This window comes from Cupressus sempervirens, chromosome 10 (genome assembly GCF_028749045.1).
Source record: "Cupressus sempervirens isolate cs-2001-9-10 chromosome 10, ASM2874904v1, whole genome shotgun sequence".
In the NCBI taxonomy this organism is placed as follows: Eukaryota; Viridiplantae; Streptophyta; class Pinopsida; order Cupressales; family Cupressaceae; genus Cupressus; species Cupressus sempervirens.
The window spans coordinates 112234023-112252129 of record NC_143127.1 but is presented as its reverse complement, the minus strand read 5'-3'; the positions used below and the strand labels follow the sequence as shown (position 1 = coordinate 112252129).

The window sequence follows — 18107 nt, the reverse complement described above, 5'->3', positions numbered from 1 at the left end:
ATAGGTGGAAATTATGTATTTTCTTACTTAAGTTTTCTACCATTTTAAAAAAATTCTATAAGAAAGAGTATAGAAATTTGGAAAGAAAATCTATAATTTTACAAAGTGAAAAAATTAAATGAAACAAAAATTAAAAAATTATATTTAAAGAGATGGTTAAAAAGAGAGATAAGAAGAAAGGTGAGAGGATAAAAACCAATAAAATAATACTTCAAATAAAATTACCAACATAAATTTTTATTAAGAAGGCAAGGAGAGAGCCCTGAATCCAAGAAAGACAACCAAGCATCAAGAAGCTAGCACATACAAGGGGCATCACAACTGATCGAAGAGCTAGCACAACACCAACCATTGCAACCTAGTGCACTACACTCAGGAAAAATAATCAAAAACCATCATTGTTCTTAGAGTTACCACTACTCAAACTATGAACATTAACTAAAATATCCATCAAGACTTAGGTATAATATCTATCCAATCTGACTTTATGGGGTTTTGAATCCACTGAAAACTAGGTTTTTCTCTTTAATAAAAGACTATAATATTGATCCAATCTAACATTTTACTAGTGATATTAGCATTGAAGCTTCTAAACCAAAACTAGCAATACCCAAAAAATTAACAAAGTTTTTAGCAAGAAAATTAGACAAGGTCCACAAAATATCAAAATAAAGCAATAGACCTCAATGACTAGTAGAAACAACATCAACAAAAAAAAACCCATTAGGCATTTTTTATTGCCTCCTAGTCTATAGCAAGGCATTTGAGGTCTTTACTCCAGTCTTTATGGTCTTCTTCCTTCTATTCTTCCATGGTCATTCCTTCATTGACATTCCTAGGTTTTTTGAGTGTACTTTTCCTTGTGATAGTGTTTAATTTTAACAAAGAGCCATTACACTAGATCAAAACTTTAGGTTGGGTGACCTACTTTGGTATAGTGTATTTGAAAGCAACAATTATTTTTTGGCAAGCCTACATGTAGCCTTGAATTTTATGGTCCAACACATCTAGAATTTTTTTAAACAAATTAGGAGTGTACTTAATGTTATCCTTGACTTCTTGATGCAATTTTTTATTCTCAAGAGCCATATCGTCCACCTTAATATCCACTTTTATTTCCACCATCTAGCTATCATCCATTTCTTATTGAGTGTCCTTCACTTCCACAAATTAGTAGTCCACATCATTAGAATCAATGGCTTATGGGGTTTTCTGGTAGTAACTCTTGATCAATTTTGTAAGCTACATCCTCCATAACTTCTTGATTTTCATTATCATAAACTTTCTCTTTTAGGCCATTCCTTTAGTTATTTCTTAGTCTTGTCAACCTTATTTCACTTGAGCTAGAGTCATACTTTCTCTCTATTAATTTAGGGTCTTTTCCTCCATCTTCTAATTTTGTATCCTCATCACACATATTTTACCACATCAAAATCAAGTTTTTTAATGGTGTTTCATTTGGGAATTTTAACAAGAATGCTCTTTAAAAGGAGAATTTTATTTCAGCACATGTAATACAAAGAAGGATCCTTTCAAAAGACAAAGTTATTTCTTTGTTGGTTGAAGGATTCTTAGGTTCATTCTCAATTTTTACAAGGACCTTAGGGTTACTTTCTTCTAGGGGTCATAACCTAATTCTTCAATGATCATAAAGAAGTTGGGCTTCACTTGGTTTTTCTTGGGGAAAGTGATGCAGTGTCCCACACAAGGGGAATTAGAATAAACAGGTTGGTAAGGAACACAAATGAGATCCTTGTCAAGAGGAGGATTAGCCCCTTTACTAATCCTATATTTAAATTGCACATACAGAAAGAAAGGGACATTAAACTTTTTCACAATGTCTAAGGAGGTTTAGCAAGGGAAGGTGATAACCTTTAAGGGTCATGAAGTGACCTTCAAGATTTAAAAAAAAATCCATTAACGAAAGATAGAAAATTGTACCCATTCATAGATTTCACAACTAGTAACTTCTCCTTATTGATAAATAATTTCTTCTTGAACTAGATGTAGTCCCCTACACTCTTTCTTTTTAAACATTCATCTAGGAATTTCATACTAGTAGCTTCACCAATAAGCTCTAGAGTTACCATGAATTTTATTCTCCCTATGATGACATGGCCTTCATGTTAAGAGTTCAAAAATTTGGTGGGCAGTAGATTGTTGAAACCCCACATAGAAAGAATGTATCTATCTATATTTTTCCAGTTGAAATAAACTAAAATCTTAAGTATTTAATTTAACTCTCTGCATTCCCTAGGTTCAAACTTTTTAGGAGTGCCACCCATTTCTCTCACAAAGTCTATGTTATCCTTGCCTATGAATTTCAACACCTTGTCCATCACAATTCTTCTCTCCCACATGGTTAAAATATGATAAAATAAAAAATAACAACATATTTAAAATAGGAGAAAATAAAAAATATGCATTTAATTCATTGTATAAAAAATAACAACATAGTTAGTGACCCTTGACACGATCCATTCATTTTATTAAATTCATCCCTTGGAAATTTTTTATTTAAAATATTATTTTTTCACTGGATGTATTAGTGTCGTAAGAAGTATCAATAGTAATATTTACACGACCAACAACTCTATTAGTCCCAAAAATTTGTATCCATTGCATCCATAAGTTCCTTTGGGAGTGTGATGGAAGATTTTTTTTTTTTCTCTTTCTTTGCATGTCATATTCCAAAAGCTATCATGGCCAAAGGGAATATGTAACTCATAATTTCTTATTCTCTTGTAGTCTAGTAAAACATGCTCCCATGGGACCTAACATTGACTTGTTGTCTGATAGACACCATGATGAGAACAATATTCTTCCACACTTTTCCACATTTCAGTAGTTGATGTAGTTTTCTTCATTAGTCTACCATTGAGGATTGTGTCTTTCTCATTGCACTTTGCATCTATAAGGACTATGGTATCTAATATGGTCCATCACATCCTTCCCTTTTATGTAAAAGGATTCGTTGCTATTTTCTATTGAACTTTTGCTTGTTGTTGAGATGAAGTATATGTCATTACTTCTTTATTTCCCATCTCTATAGTTTGAGGAAAATTGGAGATGATCATTTCATCCATTGTTTGAGTACTTAGAACAAAGTCAATAAATTCTTCATCTATGGAATATATATATATATATCATCATCATCATCTTGTATGTCATTTTGTGATAACATTGTTATGAACCTCCTAAAACTAGACTTTGTTGGTATTAGATGATGTAGATTTCTATCCATGATAATTCCAAAAAATATATCTTGCTTTAGACTCAAAATAAATATTTAAAAATTATAAATTTTAGTAAGAAGATTGGACCATGAGATACCATTTCCTATGGTAGTTCAGCTACCCCCTTCAAAATAGCATGCTCATTATTTAAATTTTAAACCAATACTAACTTTTGAGCTAAAAGTATTTATAAAAATATAATTACTTACCAAATAGTTCATTATAAGAGAGTCCAAAGTCAACAAAAGAAAACAAAGTAATAAGAAAATTTTTCTTATGAAAAACATAACAACCCAACAAATAAAATACCAACTAATCTATATTCTAAATTCACACCATATTGGGTTCCTAGTGTTAGCTTTTGTCTCATTGAGAAGGAGTCATGGATGAACCCTATTGATAGTGTTTTGTAAATGATTATTCTGGTGTGTGTGTGTGTGTGTGTGTGTGTGTGTGTGTGTGTGTGTGTGTGTGTGTGTGTGTGTGTGTGTGTGTGTGTGTGTGTGTGTGTGTGTGTGTGTGTGTGTGTGTGTGTGTGTATTCTTCTTTTTGAGATGTATTTGATCTTCAATGAATTTCTTGTGTTTATTTTGAGGATTGGTTTGATTTTGGATGAAAACATTACTAGTGTTTATTGTTTTGGTAGTAGTTCATTTCTATATGAACTTGTTATTTCTTCTTTAGTATAGATATTTTCCAGTACAAACCCACTTTGAGTTACAAAATAGATTCTTGAATATTATTTTTCATAACTTCCTACTTAAACAACATGTGTTTCTTCCCTTGATAACATGTTTAAGATGTCTACAATTCTACCTTGGTCTTTGCAAGTCTATTGCATGTGAACAAGTTACATGGGAAATAACACTCTAAGTGTTGTAGGCCTTTTGATTACATAGAAATGACTTGAATGAATTATATTTAAGTTACAACCAGCTCCAATCTAAATCAATGGCTAACAACAATACTCCTTCAATTTACCCATTTACCTTTGATATCATCTTTTTAACTACTTGATGAAGTCTCATATTTGGTGAGTATTTCTACTTCAAATGGAGTGTTACTATATTACATTTTCCTTGAATCTATAAGTCCAAATAGGTTTGAGAGGTGAGTGTGTAATACGTTTGAGGCATAAATTCCTTCTCCTCCTATTCCCTAAAGATTATTGATTCAACCAACTTACTATTTCCCTTCAGTCATTTGAAACTATAGTCTGTAGGATCCACATACAACAATTTAACTCAACTAAAGACTATCCATGTACTTCAGTAATACCATAACTTTGAGAATATTTTAATAAGTTCCTTAGAGACAACATTATAATTCATTCGGCAGTCAACCAAAATTTTGAATTTCATGTAGATATTCAAGCGTTTAGAGTACATGCACCCCATCTTTTCTTTGGTCGAAAAAGTGAGCTTTTAATTAAAATTTGAGACATTTCCCTTAAGGTTTGTTGGCATAGAGCTCAATTAACTCATTTCAGCATATTGAAATGTTAGCAATTAGACATTGATCTTTTAACAGAGTCATTTCACTTTTGTGAGTTTACATCATACTGATTAATTTTTTTTTTTTTTTGGCAAACTTTACAAAAATGGAATATAGTCTATTTCTGGAAGCACTTGTAAAATTTGATTTCTCTTAATAATTTATATATGCAGGCATCTATTTCCTTAGTTTGGAAAGGATCATAAAATACAGAGAATGCAATCTTAAATCTCCCTAAGGTATATTAATCACTATAAGAATTTGCCTAAGGGAAAAATTCACTCAGGAACTAAGAACTCAAACACAAGCACATAGTAGACCAAAGAGAGAGAGAGAGTATTATAGGAATGACAATGCATTCAATAACTTGTTAAGAGTACACTAGGAGTGCTTGAATATAAAGTCCTCAGAAGAGCTTCTAGAATGTGTCGTAATCAGCACCATGATGTGTCATACAACCAAGCATATGTCTGCCAGATATGGGTTATCCTCCATTAAGCACAAAAGTAAGTATAGTGATGAGACGATAAGCCTACAAGGGTGAGACATGTAAAATAGTGTTGTAGACACCATGTTCTTAAATAGAGTTGCATACTCCTGTGTTGTCTACATGACAACTCAAAAGGTGTGCAAACTCCTAAGTGTTTCACAAATAAAAATAATAAAATAATGCAAAATAATTAAATAATTCATTAAACCTAAGTAAACTTAAGTAAGTCTAATAAGTAAATACTTATTTACACCAACAATCATTAAATGACCGATCCAAGGAGCTTCTATTGTGATGAACTCACATTATGAAGGCATGTGTTTGTTTTGATTTGCGGATTTATTAATTTGACTTGAATCTTTTTTTTTTCAAACTTATCTATTAAAATGGATCATCATCACTAATTAGCTTAGAGCTGGTGTGTGTTATCTTTTACATTTCTACAGAGGATTCATAAACTTTTTTCCCATCGTATGTAAAACAAAAACATTGTCATATAATATTATTTTAGGATCATCAAGAATGTTGTGGTCAAGTCCATCAAGAGGGGCGAGAAGATTGACAAGAATGTGGAGAGCAAGATCATGAATGACCATCTTTGAAGCATCGAAATGTTGTTGACTTCAAAAAGGTGATATTGACAAAGACCCATCTAGACATTGTGATGGAACACGAAGCAAGGCATAAGCTCTATCACTGTGTTGTGAAATCTAACTAGTTTATTGAGCACAAGGCTCATTTCTTCTTCAAGATATTTATTTCAATCAAGCATGAAGATGAAAGTAGGTTGACAATTTTTGAAAATCATAAAGCTTGGGATGAGAGTGTATTTTATGCCTCTCATATTTCCCAAGCCGATTCACCGCTTGTTGATCTGTATGCAGTCCAAAATCACAATTTTAACTCAAACCCAATGAATACAACTCAATGCATACAAAGATTAAAACCTTGCACCACCCATTAACACAAGTCATTCCACAAGGGTATGTAGTTGTTCATGTGGGAGAGGATCAACAATATTATATGGTACCCATTATAACATCCTTTCATTATGAAGCTTTTGGCAGAGGGAAACAAGGAATTTGGGTATCATAATAGAGGGACTATTAAATCGCATAAAAGATAACAAAAGTCCTTGAACCTATTGTATCAATATCTAACAAGCCATGAACAAAAAATGTCCTATATTTTTAACAAATAATTTTTTTGGAGGATAGACTATTTCATAAAAAAAAATCCAAACATTTTTTTGATGGAAAACAGCTGAAATAAAAAGCTCTAGGATATTTTTACAGAGCAGGTCAATGGAAAAAAATAAGGAAATATTATTTGAAAAAAATACCACCTGCCTTTGTCTCTATCCCATATACTAGCATCCTGCCCTGGATTTTTGCAATCTTTTGTTATGGCTCTGCATGCACAATTAGGACTATATGATAGATTAGGTAAATAAAACTATATTTCTTGCCAAATTGTTTTGGTGGGAAAATGTTGATCAGATTGCTGACACATGGAAATAAATTCTCCTAAGTTGGTGGGATTATTTCCAACCCCACCCATTTTTCACCCACTCAAAATAAAACATCTACAAAAGTAGGAGCTCCTATCTTTTAGGAAAATATTCCAAATAAAGTTGTAGCCCTCTCAAAAAAAATTCATGGGACCTCTTGTTCCTTAAATATAGAGCCCAAGCCCCCTCCATGGGATCCATACCTAATCCATATCTAAATAAGGACCACACCATAGATGAATAGGAGTAGAGGATGAGGAAGTGAGAGAGAATATTATACATAAATGACCAGCATAGGAAATTAATCTTCGGAAGGAAATGAGAATTCTAAACACACCTCCAGATTTTTGAGTAACATCATGCACTAATTCTATTGTAGTAGGCCAACCTCACATTGAAATCACCACAATATTTTTTGTCCCAAATTAATTTATCCCTACATGACAAGGAGGGGATACAAATTTATTTTAGGAGATTCCCCATTTCCTCATTTAGTGATCTATCCATTGGATGTAGATTACCTAGGTTGAGGACTTTCCACTTTTCATTCTCAATATATTTGAGCACCCTTAGACCATGGTTAGCCACACTACAATCTTACAGTTGAAAATGTGGTATAGATTAGAGGAGAATCCCCAATCCATCTATCTTTTGAGAACCTAATCAAATTTCCATCCCCAATGCTCCATCTAGCTCCTTCCCTTAAGTACTTCCTTCTTTTAACAATATTAGCCTGAGTCCTTGATCTAGTCAAGAGGTTACTACTATAAAAAAAGCCTAGTTGAAAGGTCTTCCTTGTACATATTTGACCCTCATATAAGTTTGCACCATCCAGGTAAGTCCTAGGATAGTCTCCATCCTTCTTGGTTACGAGAACCTTGTTTAAGGATCATATTCTTCATAGCTTCAACCCTTCTAAGATTTTATCTTACGCATTTTCTCCTAGCTCTCAAGACTAATTTTAATATTTTCAACTATTCTCAATCATGGAAAATCACTCTGAAGTTTTTCTTAATATGCCCAAAATGGCCAAAGATTTTCAATAGACATAAAACATAAACCAGAATACCCTTAAATGAGACAATAATGAGTTGGAGTTTCTCAACATTGCCAAGCACCTTGCCTTTCCAACCCACAAACTTCTTCTACATTCTTTCAACAATGGTATTCTAATTAAGGGGTAATTTTCTATCACTATGAAGGGGAGACCAAGATAAGTGTCAAGGATGAATGCCACTTGATAATTTAGTTCCCTACTTATTCAATTTTGGATGTCCATCTCCATGTTGAAAAAATATACCTTTATCTTATAATAGTTAACGTGTTATCCTAAAACCTTCACATATTATTTCAAACTTTTCTTGAAGCATTTAGCTTCCATTTTAGAAGACAACACTTATAAGAAAGTGTCATCAAAAAATTGTTGAATCACCTTTAGTGGCAAAGATGTTGGTTTTGGCAAAGATGTTGGTTTAACTCCCATGAAGCCATAGAATGGATGTGTCTCCTTATGATCTCTAGCACCATAATAAATAAATAAATGAAAAAAATAATCATCTTAGTGTAACCCCCTCTTTGATTTGAATATTTCTCCTAGAGACCCATTAGCCAACACCAATAATTGGACATAATTAATCATTTCTCCAATTAAAAAACTAAATCTCTCCCGTAAACAAAACTCCCACAAGATTTTCATTAGAAATTCCCTACTAAGTTTATCATAATCTTTTGAAATATCCAACTTCACTACCATACTTGAGTTTCTACTCTTCTCCATGGAATGTAGAACCTTGTGAAAGGTTATCACCACATCCCTTATTTGGTGCCTAGGAATAAAACCATTCTCAGAGGGCCCAAGAGCTTTATCAAAGATAGGTTTTAGGCAGTTTACTACCACCTCAAAGAGAATCTTTTAAATGGTATTATAAAGATAACTATGCTAAGTTACTCCAAACAAGAATGTTCTCTAGTCATGGGGAACAAAACAATATATGTTTGGTTAAGTTTTTTGAGTATTATACTAGTCCTAATAAAATCATGTTCCAAATGCACCAAGTCATTTTTTATGATATCTCAGAACTCCTAGAAGAAGGCCAGTGGGAGGTCATCTAGTCCTGGGGATTTAAATACTCCCATAGAATGGACAACCTCTCGAACCTCCTCTTTAGGAAATTTTTTGCTCAAATCTTGACTCATCCTATCATTGACCACCAAGTTGATGACACCAACCATGGATTCATCTATATTATGATTCACCTTAGTTAGAGGGTGGAAGGGGGAGTGTGTAAATTTTTTGGAAGTACTTGGTGGTCCAAGTCCCAATATCATCCTCATTAGTAAGTTTATTATTTCTATCATCAGAGAACTTATGAATAACATTCTTCTTCTTTCTTTTTAGAGGAAAACTAATCGAAGAAGGTTGTATTTCTATCACCTTCAGTAAGCCACTATTTTATGGATCGATATTTCTAGAAAACTTTTTCTTTACCTATTACCAAATTCCATCTCCTTCACTAGTCATGTTCCTCCTCAAGAGTAGCGACATAGACATCTCCCCTTCTCCATCCCCTCTCAAATCACTTTTATTTTTTATTCTATTTATTTCTTCTACTTGAAAAAAATCCAAAATATGATGGATTCCATCTCATCACCTCCCTTCAAAAATTCTCTAACTTCCTGGCTATGTGAAACATGGAAGTATATCGGACCTATATATTCCACCATTGAATAACATAGTCTCTAAATTGAGGATGATAGTGTCACATAATATCATACTTGAAGGGTTTCTTATTGTTGGAGTTCTAGCCCATACAACTAAATAGAAGCATAGAGTGATGCAAAATAATCCTTGAGAATGCATATAGGCAGGTATAGGGAAGAATGTCCCAATCAGTAAAGATAAGCACTCTATTAATCTAACTTGAATAAAACTATGACCCATACAATTATTGGACCAAGTGAAGGGGACTCCCTACAAGTCCATGTCACTTAGAAAAGTCCTATAGAGACATCCATTCAAATCATGCATACTCTTTGAAAAGTCCTCTAACTTACACTATTTCTCTAAAGGGTACAAAGGAGTATTAAAATTTCCTTGACATATTATTTTTGAGCCATTCAAAGTGGAAATACAAATAGAGACCTCCTACAAGACCCATAGTCTCCCCCTAGTATTTGGAGCATAAAAATTGAGAACAACCCAACTACTAACCTTATTAGAAAATGCCACCACCAAGAAATGAGCATGGGTTTGGATCTCAACCCTATCAAGCTTATTAGGATTTCACATAGTCACAATCCCTCTAGACACATCAAGTTCTTCAGTATAAGAACACTTTGCATCTTGCCAAATATATCCCCCCACTTTATAAAAATTGTTCTTATTCATCTGAACCTCTTGAATAAGGATAATATCAACCTTATGATCAATGGTTATTTTCTCCAACAAAAATTCTTTCTACAAGGTATTTAGGCCTCTCATATTTCACATAAAAAACTTCATTTTTACCTTTTTGAATGCTTTCCAAGGTCCTTTTCTTCCAATTAGCTACGTCTCATGAATTCACCTTTATCATTAGCACTCTTTCTTGTAGCCTATCAGTTCTCATCTCTGAGCCCACATGGATCTTTGATAGTCCATGGGTTTTATTCTTAGCATCCTACCAAACCTCATCATCTACAAATACTGAGAAGGGGTTAGAGATAGGTAAAATATCCTTCTCACATGGTATATAGACCAAGCACCCTTTAGGGAGGGGTAGTCTAACCATTGGGTAGGCAACAAGGGTATACTCTCTATATTCTCTACTCTATTGTGTAGGGTGGAAGAAGAAAAAGGTTCCTCCAGATCACTGAAAGTCGTTAATAGGGACAAAGCACCTTCCATAAAAATTATATTCTTATCTTTGGGGAAGGCTTGAGCTACAACTCCACCCCTAAAATATGAAGGGATCTCCCCTTCTTCAAGGTGATCAATGAGATCCTCCATATTCTTTCCCTTCTCTAGAGAAGTAGATCTAGCTTCTCAATACTTTCCATAAAAGAGTAGTCATCTACTGGATTAGCCTACCCCTCTGACTCCCCAATAGGGATTAAGAGAGATTTTGGGACCACCCTAGAGGAGCAACCTAGGTATTTTTCTATAGGTACACTCTCCCCATTTGAGTATACCTTCCCTTTGATTTTCTCATCTTCACAAGTAGTGGGTTTGTGGTCAATTACCACATGACCATAATTCCTGCATTTCGAACAATATAAATTTGCATTCTCATAGATAAGTGTATGTGTCCAAGCCTCCTATTTACATTTTAAACCATTAGTACTTGGGAGGGATTTATTAATAGCCATATTAACACAAACTCTAGCAAACCCGAGATGAGATTTGTGTAAGGTAATAACATCCACCTTTATCAAATATCTGAAGGAATATCCAATCCATCTAAAAATCCTTTTTTCCTGATTTTGTAAGGGAAACCCAGGGTGCCTAACCCCGATTAGGATCATTCTATTGAGATTGACATTGGGGTCAAAATTCAAATTCCATTTGGGTAAAGCTAGATAGTTTTTATCGTCACTCGATATTCTTTCGAAAACATGGTTTTTCTCCTCATTAACTAAAAATTTACACAAATAGAGAGCACCCACCATAGAAGCTACCTCCACTGATTCCTTGAGTTTCCATTTTTTTGAAACCCACCTCTTTACCATCTCAATGGTCTGTCGGTATGACAAAAACCTTCCCACTAAGCCTAGAGATAAACATTGAGAAATATTTCCAACCACAATATCTGAAAGAAGGATCTCTAGGAAATTATTCCCATGTGACATTATTGTTATATCCCTAGGTTGGACACCAGGACCAGATTGTACCACTAGCATACCTTTCTAGTTCAATTTTTCGATCTCAACATGCAACACCTTCACTAGGCTTTCCTTGGGACCAATAATGTGAAGAAATGCAAAATCATCTACTAACCTCATGTTAATCATAGAAGTCAACTATTTGTTAGGGTCAGAAGTAGCCCCAGTGACAAGGGGTCCCCATTAGAGGATATGACAAGCAAGAGATTTGGAGGGGACAGATCATCCAAGGAAGATCCTACCATGAGAAGAGGTCAAGGCCGAGCTATAGATCTAAGATTATATCTCCTACAACCAAGATAAATGTTATTTCCCAATACTTTTGAACTTTCTAGATAGCCTCTTTCCTCTCTTGGATTCTCATCATTACAAAAGACTTTAGTTAAGATATTGACTAAATCTTCTAATCATCATTACATATTCTAGTATATTACTTAGTTTAAATTAAACAAATTATAAGGGTGAATCAATACTTTTATGCATGTTTTTAAGTTTGATGAGTTATTAATCAACTAAATTGAGATCATCATAATGTATAGCAAGGCAATTCTTTAGTAACCATAGGAGATTCTTCATTTAATGTTATAAAACTAACTGTCATATATTTTCTTACCTCACTATATTATTTTTTAATTTAGATAAAATATGGTTGACATTGATATTTACGTGAGAAAAATACCTTGTGTTGATTTTTTTTTCTATATTAAATGCATTTAATAGGAAAAGACTAGTGATTGAAAATCATATGCATAAATTCATTAATTATACATTTAAATAATAATAAATGATAAGCATAAGACTATGTACAAATGAAACTAGACATGTAAAACATGCTATACAAAAATTTGTATCATTCATAACAATGTAATACCAATCAGAATAAATATAATTTTTTAAAAAATATGTAGAGATATATAGTTTTTATTCCACCATGCCTTGAGAAAAGAACAAAGAAAAACATATTATAAATATGCTTGGAAACATTATCTTCACACAAATAGACACAAAATTATATTTTATTTGATATAAATTGTGAAACACGAAAATTGCATATATTATTAAAATGTTGTGTTTCCAAGAAAGAGAATACTATATCAAATTTGAAGATAAAAATTGGCAATATTAAGTTTAACCTTCCTATACAACAAACAATCAGAGTTGGCACCTAAAATGTAATTCTATATATTTAAATTATTAATTTAACATTATAAAATCTTATCTATATATATAAATATATAAAAACATAAGTATGAGATAATTTCCACAGCAAGTCAAATTGAAATACTGTTATCAGGATTTAACTGTGTGATTTTGAGTTAAATCCTGATAGCAATATCTCTATATAAATAGATAAATACAGTCGTTTGAAGGTTGTCACAGAGGGAGACAATTGGACGGTGGGTTAAATGGTAGATTATCATATGTTATTTCCTTCAATACCAACACGCGTGACAGTAGGTATTAAAAACCACCGAGACTTTAATCCTCTACCGCTGGAGTAACCATCTACAGCTGTGAGATGTTGATGTTCACGCAACATTTCTCATCGTAATCCAATGACGATTTGTATGTTCAAGATGGACTCCTAAATTCTTATCTCAATATCTTCTCTCACGGAATGTGATAGCAAGGTTTTTCCCGTTTGTGTGGAAGAGATTTTTTAATTTTACAATTGTTTCTGTATTACTTTTTCAAGATTAAAACATATGGACTTAGGAACTTGTTTGTTTAATTGAATTTTTTTCTAGTTTTGCTTTATTTTATTATTTTTGCTTTTCGATAATTTTTTTAATTAAAGAATGGGGATGAAATAAATCAATTAAAAAAGAGTATAGAATTAATGATGAGGTTTGAAAGAGATTAGATTCTTATTTTAAAGATGAAAGATCTCTAGTCAAATAATAGATCTTTAATCTTTAGAAGAACATTACGTGTTTGTTAGTCTTAATTATATTTTTCATTCATTAATGTTTTAGATATTATTGTTAATATTATCTTTTAAACACAATATACAAGATTGAGTGCCTACTTTAGATGAAGAAAGCTCTAATCAATATGAAGAAACTAAATATCTTTCATCTTAATGATAAATTATTAATTTAACATTATAAAATCTTATCTATATATAAATATATAAATATATAAGTAAGAGATAATTTCCACAGCAAGTCAAATTGAGATACTGCTATCAGAATTTAACTGTATGATTTTGAGTTAAATCCTGATAGCAGACAACTTTTCTCGATTCCGTGCCAAAAGAGGAGTCAATTTTGTAGTTATCAATAAGGCCAAAGAATAGAGTTCAAGACCGGCAGTCTAAGCCGGCCCTATGACTATCAACAGTCAGCTAGTTTGATCTATTCCAATATTGAATTCGCTATACATTTGAGTGAATTGCTGAGGAATAAATAGTCAGTATGAATTAGTGAGAAATAAATATAACTTTCCAACCAAACTTGGAAATCTTGGCACAGAATAGTGTCGAAATGGAATTCCATCCATTGAGTTTGAGATTGCTGTGTACAATTCTTGTAGCGATCTCTTCCTTTCTGGAGGGAGGCTGCGCTTTGGGAGTTCGTGGGCACGCGGCGAATAGACTGCGCGGTGGTTTTCTGGAGAAGTTAAAAAGCTCTACAACAACTAACTCTTATGTTTCAAGCCTGGGCAAAACTTCCTTCGGTTCCTACAACTATACCCAAGTTCTAGACCATTTTGCTTTCACCCCACAGAGCTACCAAACCTTTCCCCAACGTTATTTCATTGACAATTCCAGTTGGGGTGGCGCTCAAAACAATTCTCCCATATTTGTATTGTTGGGAGCCGAAGAAGACGTCACAAATGAGATCGGGGGCTTCATGATGGAATAGCTTGCTGACTTCAAAGCGCTTGCGGTGTACATAGAGGTAGTTTTACAATTCATGTTGTGTTACAAGACTTGTTTAATAAGTTCAGTTGAGTTTCTCTGGCCTCCTGTTATTAGCGCTAATTATGGCAAGGTATGTATGTAGCACCGTTATTACGGGAAGTCAATGCCATTCGGGGGAGAAAATGAAGCCTACGCAAATACGAGCACGATGGGTTACTTCACATCCACGCAGGCCTTGGCTGATTATGCCACCGTCATTGTCGATTTGAAGAAATTATTAAACGCTGACAATTGTCCAGTCGTTGTATTTGGTGCATCCTATGGTGGAAGTAAGTGAGATTTCTTGTATTATCTATAGAAACTCATGTGAGTAGCGTTGTAGGATTTCATGATTGAAATTGTATTGTTGCAGTGCTGGCTGCGTGGTTTCGGCTCAAGTATCCGCATATAACAATCGGCGCTCTTGCATCATCCGCCCCTATTCTTTACCTTGACGGCATTGCTCCAACTCTTGGCTACGACAGTGTTGTAACAAAAGATTTCAGAGTATGTTCATTCAATCTCATTCCCCTTTATCACAACCTTATAAGAATCAAATTTGACTTCTGAAAGTATTGTACAGAATGTAAGCGAGAGCTGCTACAAAAGAATAAATGAATCGTGGAATCTGATGGACCAAATGGCATCTAGCCCGCAAGGCATGCTAAACCTAAGCAAATTATTTAACACGTGCCAGTAAGTACCAACACCCTATCGATTTTTGAAAATCATACTGTTGGTCAAAATCACCTTACAGGGCAGTATTTATGTTGCAGGAATATTACGGATACGACCGACCTGTACCATGCGGTTATATCAATGTACAAGAGTGCAGCACAGTACAATTTTGAAGAAGTTAAAAGAGTAAGCAGACTACATAAAACCGTCTCGCCATACCAATATTGTTTCTCATTAACATAGTTATAAGTGGGCTTTTTGTAGATCTGTGCAGCCATCGACAGCCTACCCGGAGATGCAGACACTATTACCAGAATAGCTTATGCAGCAAACTCAACCAACACCGAGTGCTTGGATTTGAGTCCGCTCAATTACTCTCAACGGAGTTGGTTTGTTGGATGGGATTGGCAGGTTACCAAGAATTCTTTTATCATTATCATTATCATTATGGTAATAGCGAAATGAAATGAAATTAGGCTGCTTATCTAAACAAACTAGTTAATCTGCAGACTTGCACTGAAATGGTGTTTCCATGGGAGGCTCCTCCTGGAACCACAATGTTTCCTCCCTACTACTTTGATATCAACAACTATTCAAGGGATTGTTACCTCAAATACGGAGTCCTCCCACGCCAACACTGGGCCACGACGCAATACGGAGGACACGTATGTAAATATCAATCTGCTACCTAATTTGGTCAAAGAAATGTCTTCTAGAACTTTGATGACAGTTGACCAACGAAACAATTTGTTATGATTGAAATGCAGGTCATTAAAAGGGTGTTGAAAGACTTCGGAAGCAATATAATTTTCTCCAATGGGTTAAGAGATCCGTGGAGTAGTGGAGGGTAAGCGATTCATCTTCTCAGATTTCATGCCCAATTAATCATTTCTTGCTTTGCTTAACTATTGGTGTGTTGTGAATGGAATTTTAGTGTGTTAGAGGATATTTCTGAAAGCATTGTGGCTATTGCCACCGAGGAGGGTAAGTTGGCTCAGAATATTATTCTTTCTATTCTCTACAATTTAGAAGAAATTATTGTCTTATGAGAATTGAATGCCATGCAGGAACGCACTGTCAAGACATTCTTCAAAGTTCAAGTGACGATCCAGCCTGGTTGAAAGAGCAGCGACAAAAAGAGATAATTATCATCCACAAATGGATTAACGATTACAAAAGCTGATTTGAAATGTTTACCCCATTCAGAGTAATTTTCTACCTTTAACAAAACCATCTTGAAATGATTATCCAGCGCCATATATAAGAATGAAGAGTTCCATATGATCACTACTTAAAATTAATATTTCACTTATGTAGAACCACTTTAAAGATAATTGAATTTAAAATTTTATTGTATCTGTATGGTGTCTACATGAGAATAGTTTTTTAGCTAAATAATATATGTATAGATAAGAACAATTGAATTATGCAAAAGTGAAAATTAATATAGTTTATATTTCTTGACATATAATTTTGTTTTGTTGATTGATAGTATCTTATGATCATTACTAAATAGTATAATAACAATCAAGATCCATTCAGTATGAAAATAAATCAGGTAGTTAAAAAATAACACATGCACTTAATTGATGTTTATCAAAGCACTCGTGTTCTTTTAGGAAAAGATAAATAAATGATGGAGAATTTAAATGACCACTTTATTGATATTGAGGTGAGATCTCATAGATAGAAACAATATGTTCACATGAAGAAAAATCACATCACCTATATTCAATCCCTCATTGTGATTTGATTTAGGATCAATAAGGGTATAACTTAATCCTAACAATCAGATGTAATTTCCCAATCCATGCAGAAAATGCATGGTTATGTATCTTAAACCATTGAAGTTATAGGGAAGAAGAATTAAGGATTGATACAGAGGAATTCTTAATCAATTACATAAAATGAATTTAATGCTTTTACTAAAGAAAATTAACGTAATTGGAAATGCAGAAAAGAACAACACATAATCAATTGGCAAAAAAGAAATGAGAGATAAGAGGCACAACACAATTTGATCTTGGAGTTCGCCTTGTCAAGACAATGTCTCCAAGTCTAGGTCCAACTAGTGGAGCGATCCGATTAACTCCAAAATAAATTACAAAGTGTTATAGGAATCAATCCCTTGTAGAAAATCAGCATTATACCACTCTAATGCTTAGGACTAGAAATACATCCTCCAGAATTTTTTCTCTCCTCCTCAACACTTAGTCATCCTTCTTATTGCAGAATAATTCGTTGCCAATTTCTCATCAATTTGTTTCTATCAATTTTCTATGTTTTGGAAAGGGCCTCCTACCCCCTTTTATACATCAAATTTGCCTAAAATAGGCTATAACCAAATAATTTTAAAATAGACTTTTTAACAAATCATACTTCGTAATTAGCCCCATTTTCCATTTTATAGTTTTGTCCCTTAAGAAGTTTGAGGTTAAAAATAATAACAAATTAACAATAAACCTTATTTAAATTAGGGTGGACGGATTTGTTATGGGTATATAACAACACTTCCTTTTATATAAAATATACCATAAATAGCCCATTGGTTGGCCCTACTTCTAGGAGGGCAATGGTTGGGAGTTCAACTCCTATCATTTAATTCCTTTAATTCTAATTAAATAATCATTTTAATTTTAATTTTAATTTTTTTCCTCTCTTTAAGACTTTGTGATGTTATGCTGACATCATCAAAAGCCACACTTTTACCTAAACTTCAAACCGTCATAACTTTCACATTCAATCTCCATTTTTGACAAAACGAACACTATTGGAAAGCTTTTGATGAGCTCTTTCATTTGAAATCCATTGTTAACCAATTTTGAGATGATTATTTTTTCACCTTTTTACAACCTTTGGTCCTAGTTTGACCAAACTTTGACTAGTTGTAACTTTGTCATCTAAACTCCAATTTTTCCCATTCAAGTTGCATTG

General features: G+C 33.5%; 1 pseudogene across 1 annotated transcript; it reads left to right on the top strand.

Annotated features, from left to right (window-relative positions):
• The first annotated feature begins 14053 nt into the window (after positions 1–14053).
• Positions 14054–16529, top strand: LOC149532845 (uncharacterized; annotated as a pseudogene). Its single transcript, XR_016356858.1, has 10 exons — positions 14054–14493; positions 14599–14785; positions 14869–15002; positions 15079–15191; positions 15272–15359; positions 15438–15584; positions 15683–15838; positions 15941–16020; positions 16108–16157; positions 16241–16529. The product of XR_016356858.1 is annotated as an uncharacterized LOC149532845 (transcript).
• The last annotated feature ends 1578 nt before the right edge of the window (positions 16530–18107 follow it).